This window comes from Penaeus chinensis, chromosome 5 (assembly GCF_019202785.1).
Source record: "Penaeus chinensis breed Huanghai No. 1 chromosome 5, ASM1920278v2, whole genome shotgun sequence".
Lineage (NCBI taxonomy): Eukaryota > Metazoa > Arthropoda > Malacostraca > Decapoda > Penaeidae > Penaeus > Penaeus chinensis.
Window position 1 is genome coordinate 11554740 of NC_061823.1, and position 7500 is coordinate 11562239.

Genomic DNA, 7500 nt, shown 5'->3' on the forward strand with positions numbered 1-7500 from the left:
AACGTAGTCACATGTCAAATCAATTATTTTCCATTATAGAGATCCAAGTGGGGAAAAAGAGTAACTAGTTGCAAGGAGTACTGTTTTAAATCTTATATTCCTTTCCAAAGCCTAAATATTTGTGAAACTTCTTTCAGCACACTATATTGTTTCCTAACCTGTCAAACTTGATTTTAATGGTCTCAAAACTCCTCATTCAAAATAAAACACGATATGTAGAAAAATATATGTGAACTTAACCCATAAAAATGTAATATGATATGCTATTAGTATTATACGCATATTATATTGCCTATCCTTACAGTCCTAACGATCAGGTTAGATGTAAACCAACAATGAAAAAATACCAAAACACCGTGTAGATCTTGGTCATTCTGAAAGCTTAAAGAATAGTTCAATAAAACATCTGAAGTGGCATATCCAGAGAGAGACAACTGCCAGTGAACTATTGATAGCATAAATCAATCAGAAAATGTACGACCGACCACATAAATCTTTCGTTCAGGCAGGTATTATTTAGTTTATACACACAATTTTCATAAAGTTTCGTTCGTGGTGTTACTAGTGGAGGTAATTCACATTGTTTGCACAATGTATCTTTTGATTTATAGACAAGAATGAATGAGAATGACATAATGGCAAGGTCCTTTACTGTCATTAACCACTTTTTTCGATCAAGACTTTTATGACGAGTGGCTTTGGTAGTAGAGACTGAATCATCGTATATCCGGGTCGCCTTTCATCTATATACAATAGAGTACTGGGATTAGCTTGTAGGATAAACTTAGATTTAAGCCTGTGACGGTATGACTGTGTGTGTGTGTGGGGGGGGGGGGGGTGAGTGAGTGAGTGAGTGAGTGAGTGAGTGAGTGAGTGAGTGAGTGAGTGAGTGAGTGAGTGAGTGTGTGTGTGTGTGTGTGTGTGTGTGTGTGTGTGTGTGTGTATGTGAGTGAGTGAGTGAGTGAGTGAGTGAGTGAGTGAGTGAGTGAGTGAGTGTGTGTGTGTGTGTGTGTGTGTGTGTGAGTAAGTGAGTGAATGTGTGTGCGTGTGCGTGTGTGCGTGTGTGTGTGTCTGTGTCTGTGTGTAATTTATTAATCTGCAAATTCAAATTGAGTGCAAACAGTGAATAATACTTAAATATTAATTTGCACTGCACATTTGATGTTAATTTTGCATTCAAGTTTATTATGGTGTATATTTCACAACGAATCATGAAAAAACAGTTCTTTGTTATATATTTGTCTTTAGTTGAAGCATATTACAGTTATCATCATTACCAGTAATTATGTAATGATTATGTTACACCGATTATAACATGTAGAAAGAGTTTTTAAAAAATAACAGAAGCAGACGTTAGAAAGCGAGTATGATTTTGCAAACAGTGCTCTCTGTGGTGAATTAAGAATAAGTGAAAATGAATTATGAGAGTGAAAACTTTTAAAAATCTTACATGAATAAACCGGATTTCGTTTGAATTATTTGGCTGTTTAGAACTTTTGAATGTAGCGAGATATACCGATAGCATTAGAGTCGTTTCGTGCTGTACCTTTGAAGTTCATAAATACTGTAGTCTAAGTGGTCGTTATCGCCAGTTTTCGAAGTTTCTATGTTGACGTTATTGTCAACTTCAACTCTTTGATGTTTTCTGTATGTTTAACTTTACTTTTAATTCATTTTTACACCATTAGTGACACTTTGTATGTTCATTATTTTGCTCGTGTCGTTATGATAGTAAACTGAACCACTAAAATAATATAAATCAGAATTATGTATATTTGATTTTCGATCTTGTGACATAAGGAACTCTCAGCTATATATCATTACGTATTCACACTATTTTTTTTCTATTTTTTTACACTACACTGGCTGCCTGGGGAGTAGATTTTCATTCACTTTCGAAACACGCTAGTTTTACTGTTCCCTTCGCTGAAAAAAAACAGTGCTACTCTTTGTCCCACAAAATACTAATTAAAGTTCGTCGTAACAATTGTTGAAAAGATGTACTTAGGCTGGAATAATTTCGTACGATAAAACACGGTGTCTCCCAGGGATGCTTTACAATAATTATATTGAAATAATAAAAAAAAAATCTTATATTGATCACCTGATTTAGCTATGACTTATAGATTAGAAGTGATAACATAAGAAATATTTTCTTGGTATTTAAACAACAAATGGATTTAAGCAAATAATTGAAGAATGAATAATAAAGGGCAGCGCCAGCTAGCTAACAGTCATCCCAGAGGCTTAGGGATGTCATTTCAGCGGGTCACTGGAAATGCACTTGATCAACTTTTACTGATCGTTTGCAAACACGAAATGTAGTCTGACGTAGGTGCAGCTGCTATCGATGATGAAGCTTCCATTGATTTTACTTGCACCGCAGACATCAGTTTTTGTCAGAAAATCACAAGAACTTTCAAAATATTGATACTTGATGCAGGTCTCGACTAACTAAGCTGAAGAAGAGTCAATGCTTTTGTGGCGGATGATCTCGCTCTCAGTTTTTATCCACCTTGATCTGTTCATTAGTAATGATCTATTAAACGTACGGCGCTTCTTTTTAAGTTTTTAGTTTAATTACAAATAATAATAAAATGAGTTCGCTCTCATATTCGGTTATGCAAATGAAAGTGATTGTAAACATACATTTATTGCTAATGACTTGATTAAAAACATATGTGTTGCTAATGACTTATCTGTTTCAGTACAAAACAGTTATCAAAGAGTTTTATTCCAACTACAGTAATATTTGGAATTCTTCATCCATACTTTTTTTTCTGTGAACTGCGAAAGTTCAAAGCTAACTTTTTTTTATATAATATTCTTTATTATATAAAAAAAACATTCGAGCACGCATGACTGCAGATCGGGAATTGCATCGATCTCCGTTCGCACAGGACTCGGATATTGCAGACGAGTGGATAAGGAGCAGCAAATCAGGAATGTTACTGAGGAACGTCGAAGGTCATAGCAAATAACTCTCGCCCTGCCTACCAAGCCCTGCAAAGAGGGAATGCCAAGCCCTTCCCACAGATGTTTGCAGATCGCCAAGCAGATGGTCATATCTCACTTCTTGAGTATTTCTAGCAGTTGCTTTAAGTCGAGTCACTGATGGTTAGCATGGGTGTGGGTGGTGTTGTGGTCCCTGTGCCTGATCCACCCATCAGTGAGGATCCTCCATACCCTGACTGAGGCTAGGAGGGGTTGTGGACTGCATGTTGCCCTGGCTGCCTGGTGCCAGTCTGGTGCCACTCTTCCGGGCTGAGGAGAGTCATCCCTCTCTGGCGAGACAGATCATTGAGAATGCGTACATATATATATATATATATATATATATATATATATATATATATATGTAGATGGATATCATACTCTATTTATTATGTCTCATAAATATATCTGTTGCATATTATATCATATACATTATAATGTTTCTGCCATCTATTACATCTAATATATACATAAGCTGCTTTACGTTATAAGGATCATGTACATAGGTATTTATGTATCATAAGAATCATATATAGGTTATAATATGTTAATAGGATTATATATACGTTTTTGTATATCATTAAGATCATATATAGGTTGTTATATGTTATAAGGATCATATATGTATATACATATATATGTTATATATACATACATATAACTATCTATCTTGCTATATATATACATATATATAGCCTATTATATGTCACTAAGTTGATCAGGATGTCCGGTAACATGATAATCACCACTTGGAAGGTTCGCCGTAATTGATGAAAAAATGATCCCGCGCGAATCACCGACTTATTCGTCATGACGCCCCATGATGCGCAGAATCATTGCACTAATAGTAAACCTATATCCAGGCACTGGCGGTGCTGTAAAGTGTGGTGGAGCATGTCCAGCTTCTGTACTCTGAATTCAAGAGTAAAGTGTTTACCAACGTCTGCATGAACTGGATTCTCGGAAGAGCTGATATTCAAAGTCACAGTGGACTTTGCCGATGATGTTGCCTCCTTAACTGAGTTTCTGGAAACCCTATTGGTGGCTTTCGAAGCATTTAGAAATGAAACGTAGTTCATGGATATGGAGGTCTCCTGAACAAGACTAAGCCCCAGGACTTAAGGGGTCTGCTAGGAGAATTTGCTCACCTGGTACACATTTGGAGTAAAGATACCGAGTCATCCAGAGTTTGACACGTCTTGACTCTGTGCTGTCGAAGCAGGAAGTCAATAGGCTTAGCGACCGAAGTCATGATATCTCTTGTAGAAGGACCAAGCTAAATGTCTGAAGGCTCTGATATTGCCAGATTCGTTCTAGTGCTTTGGAATCTCATGTTAATGCATTTTCCAACAGGTCCTTGCGTTACACCATTGATACCTTTGCAGAAACATGTGTGCTTGAAGATGATCCTACCCATGACAATTCTGGGTGGAGGAGGGCTGTGGGACGATCAAGAAAGTCGTGACTTGGGGCGTATTGCTCGAATCTGCCGTGAAGAAGTCGAGATAGGCCGGACCGCTGCCTGGCCACTCGCCAAGAGGGCCCCTCATTCCTGGAAACTATGGTGGGTGCAGCGATGCACCTTCGTTGACGTTAGTCCATCTGTTTACATGACTGACTTATTGATTTTGCAGATGAGTAATATTTTACGACCATTTTTTTGTTTTTTTTTTATAATCAGGACTATTAACTGTGATATTAATAATTGTGATTCAAAACTGGCTAAATAAAACATTTAAATGCATTTTCCATGCGTCTGGAAACGTTCCAACAGATATAATCTTAAATACATTACTAGATCGCAGAGATGATTATTACTTATTTAATGGTAAAATTAATGCGATTCACATTACTCGTGAGTGAAATATCATATTCACATTACTCGTGAGTGAAATCTCTGAGCATCTCGGAAACAAATACTTTGGTGAGACGATTTTCCTATTGAGTAAGTCAGTAATCGGATGCATTTTTTAGGAAATTTTATGAAATATATCATAAATAATGAACTTGAATTCCAATGTTTATACATGGATAAAGAATTGCAAAACATATTTGCCAGAATAATAATACTTTTTTTTCGAATATATCCTATTCTATAACTAGATACACATACACACGCGTATGTATATGTGTAAATACAGACAGTATATTTATACTCACAGGGGATGCATATATATATATATATACACAAGTATTTTTGTTCCTGCAATGCTACATAAGATGTGAATATGCAAGGTAAAACGACGAAAGCAGCAACGACTAAAATAAAAATGAAATAAAACAGCAAAAGTTAAATATGAAAAAGAATGAGGAATATGAGACTACACTGTAGAGAGTTGAGATTAATGGAGTGGACGAGAAAGAATAAAAACGCGAGACTAAAATAGAGAGAAAGAAGAAAAAACTGACAGAGCTGTATTCACAAAATCCTTCCTTCGCGAGATCTATTTCTACCATAATGTGAAAGCAAAAGTAGCAAGAAATGGACATTAGGAATCCGCATACAGATGCATTTTTACTTGCCAAAAAAAGGCTTTCGGTAAAAATAACCCCATTTTATTTTCTCTCTTTTTTCGCACACGCTTTATACACAAACTCCATGCAGCATACGTGTTTATTTTAAGACTCGCTAAATATATCTTATGCAAATTTCACGTTATACTTCGCTGACAAGATTAGTTTGCTTATTGTGTGTCGCGTCTATCGCCGTGTAGATAATATAGACAGCGAGATTAATGCATACATGAAAACGTAATATTAACATGCAAGGAAAGTGGATAGATAGTTATCACTACTAATACATTTTTAGAGGATTTTTTTAAAACAAGGCCGTGTAACAACCATTCTGAGATCTTTTGTGAGAATATTTTAAAATATACTTTACGTCAAACGGAAGATTGGATTACAAGCAGACGATTCTCCTCGGGAGCGAACATATTACAATATGCAATATCAGTTATCTTTTACGCATGAAATTCCATTTTTCTTCTCAAGTCGTCCAAATCATATTTGTTTTTACAGAACATTGAAATCGGGACACATTGTTATACTAACAAGTACAGAATCAGCTCAATTTGAGGCAGACTATCCGCTCGTTATTGATCTTAACAGTATTTCTACTTACAAGGATTTTTTATGATTTCTAGGAATATCTGAACTCTGAACTAAATACTAAATATCTAAACTAGATACTCAATCTTCTCGGAAATTCTTGATTCTAAAGAAATGTCAGAGAAAATCAGCTTTGTGATTCGAAGGAACTGAAAACGTATTATTCGAAGTCGGGCTTTACTTACTTTGCTTTGTCGTGATTATGAAAATGATAAGTAAGTCTCCCAAGCTGCAATATTAATAATAAAACAAAAAATCGGCGAAGTCATTATGCAACAGAGTTAACAACAGAACAAGAACGTCATTAGATTCTGTCGAAATAGATGTAAATGAATTTCGATCCATGCGTATATAAAATCAAACATAACATTGTATCAATATACATTACTATAAAACAATGTAGATAACAAAAACAGGTAGGAAATATGATAGAGAAAAGTTAATAATGATTACCATGAATATTTACAATGAGCACCATGAACATAAATCACAATATAGATAACAAAAACAGGTAGGAAATATGATAGAGAAAAGTTAATAATGATTACCATGAATATTTACAATGAGCACCATGAACATATATCATAATTTCAGCTCGTTTGAATGTGCGTGTCTGGAAACAAAAATGCTAGTAGTTGTTCAGATTAGAGCTTTATGCATTCAGATCACGTCAAATGTTTGCTAAATGTACTTTAGTTTAAAAATGACTTAGCATGCAGATTGATCTAGACTTAAGATACGTCACTATACACATATGACATTTATGATGTCCTCCGTCTCTATCTCTCTAAAAGTGTTATGCATGATATGAATGCATACATACACATACATCATACTTACATATATACATACGTACAGAGTCACGTACATACACAACATACTCATATACAAACAAATATGCACACGTCCTACGTACAGTATATACACACACAGAAATACATATACATAATACATAGCTGTATATTCGTGTGTGTGTGTGTTTGTGTATGAATGTATTCACATACTGTTTACATGTATGCATGTATGGATATGCATATATAAATATGTGTTTGTGTGTGTTATATTTGTATATACATATAATATATATATATACATACATACACGATACACATAGACACACACACACAAGCACACATTATATATATATATATATATATATATATATATGTGTGTGTGTGTGTGTGTGTGTGTGTGTGTGTGTGTGTATACACATATCTACATGTATACATATACAAATGTGTATGTATGTATATATATTTATATATATTTATATATCAACGAATCTGAACTCCAAATTATTCGAAAAAAAGCGGCAGCTCAAACGTAGGAAGGCATATTAAATTGCAAGGACATTGTCTCAGATGTATCCTAATGATTTAAACATTATCTGTATTT